Genomic DNA, 1,779 nt, shown 5'->3' with positions numbered 1-1,779 from the left:
GGTTAGGCTGGTCTTGAACTCCCGACCTCAGGTGATCTGCCCGCCTTGGCCTCCAAAGTGCTTGGATTACAGGCGTGAGCCACCACGCCCGGCCTCATGAGTGCTATTTTCAACATCAAAAGCACAAACAAAAAGCACAAAAATGCAAAACATATGACACCAAATAGACCGCAATAAGGACTCTTGTTTATAGTAAAGTGCTGAAATAAGAAGGCAGAGTGTTACCGTGTTCAACCTCAGATGGGCAATGTGTACACCGGGAAACTCATATTTTCCCCTGCTTTGTACGTGTCCAAAAATGACTGCAAAAGTCCCATGGGTATTGATTTTGGGAGTTACAAATAAATTTTAGCATGAGGGTAAATTTATAAATACAGAGTCCTTAAATAATGAGGATCAACTGGCCGGGTATGGTGGCTCACGCCTGTAATCCCAGCCCTTTGGGAGGCCAAGGCAGGCAGATAACCTGAGGTCGGGAGTTTGAGACCAGCCTGGCCAACATGGTGAAACCCCGTCTCCACTAAGAATACAAAAATTAGCTGGGTATGGTGGTGCATGCCTGTAATCTCAACTATTCAGGAAGCTGAGGCAGGAGAATCACTTGAACCTGGGAGCCAGAAGTTGCAGTGAGCCGAGACTGTGCCATTGCACTCCAGCCTGGGCAACAGAGCGAGACCCTGTCTCAAAAAAAAAAGAAAAGGAAAAAAAATCAACTGTACATACATACACATACATTATAAGTACACAACACACAGACATCTATAGCTATTTTAAAATCTTTTTTTTTCTTTCTTTTCTTCCCTCCCTCCTTCAGCTATTTTAAAATCTAAGTATAATTTAAAATCATGAGTTCATGCCAGTACTTCCGATTCCAGTCCCAAACCTCAAAGTTTTTCCAGCCTTCCTCCTTTCCGCGTGACTGAAGTGCCTGTCTGACAGTGGGACACTTAGCTCCCATCATTCTCAAAATAGGTACTTATTTGCTTCTCTCTGCCTGCAGCCTCTAGGCTGTGTCTTCAGCAGTGCTTCTGGGTGGCCCCTATCCTGCTTCCCTCCTTGCCTCACTTCCTGAACTGTCTGTTGTGCTGACACTTGCAGCTGAGAGAAGAGGCCGGGGAGGGGGAGGAAGGGAAGCTCAGGTACATTGTTAATCTCACACTGGCTTTAGCTAGTCAGGGTTAGTATTCTTTACCCATTTCACAGATGAGGCTCAGAATGGTTGAGCATCTTGCCTGAGGGTGACAGTGAGTAACCCCAGGAACAGAGGGAATCAGATGTGCTGGGTCTTTGAGCAGTGCTTCTCAATCCAGTCAGCACATTAGAATCCACTGGGGAGCTTTTTAGAAAGACTAATGCTCAAGCCTCACTTCCCAGGAAATTAGAAGGGAATCTCTGGGGTTGGATGCTGGCAGGGTATTTTTAATATTTTATTTTATTTTATTTTTTTATTTTTAGAGACGGGGTTTCACCATGTTGGCCAGGATGGTCTCGATCTCCTGACCTCGTGATCCGCCTGCCTTGGCCTCCCAAAGTGCTGGGATTATAGGCGTGAGCTACTGCACCCGGTCTGGCGGGATATTTTTAAAATTTCTCTGGGACATCTCAGTACATATCCAGGGTTGACAACCACTACTTTAGGGCCACATAACTTCAGATAAAATCTCCACTGTTCGGCCTATGAGCTGTGCCATCTTGAATGAACCTCAACTCTTGGATGAGCCTCAGTTTATCCACCTGCAAAATGGAATTAGTATTACCTACCTCAAGTGTTGAATCTTT

Source organism: Cebus imitator, unplaced genomic scaffold, assembly GCF_001604975.1.
Source record: "Cebus imitator isolate Cc_AM_T3 unplaced genomic scaffold, Cebus_imitator-1.0 Scaffold546, whole genome shotgun sequence".
Lineage (NCBI taxonomy): Eukaryota > Metazoa > Chordata > Mammalia > Primates > Cebidae > Cebus > Cebus imitator.
The sequence above is the reverse complement of the archived record's forward strand: the minus strand, read 5'-3'. Positions refer to the sequence as shown.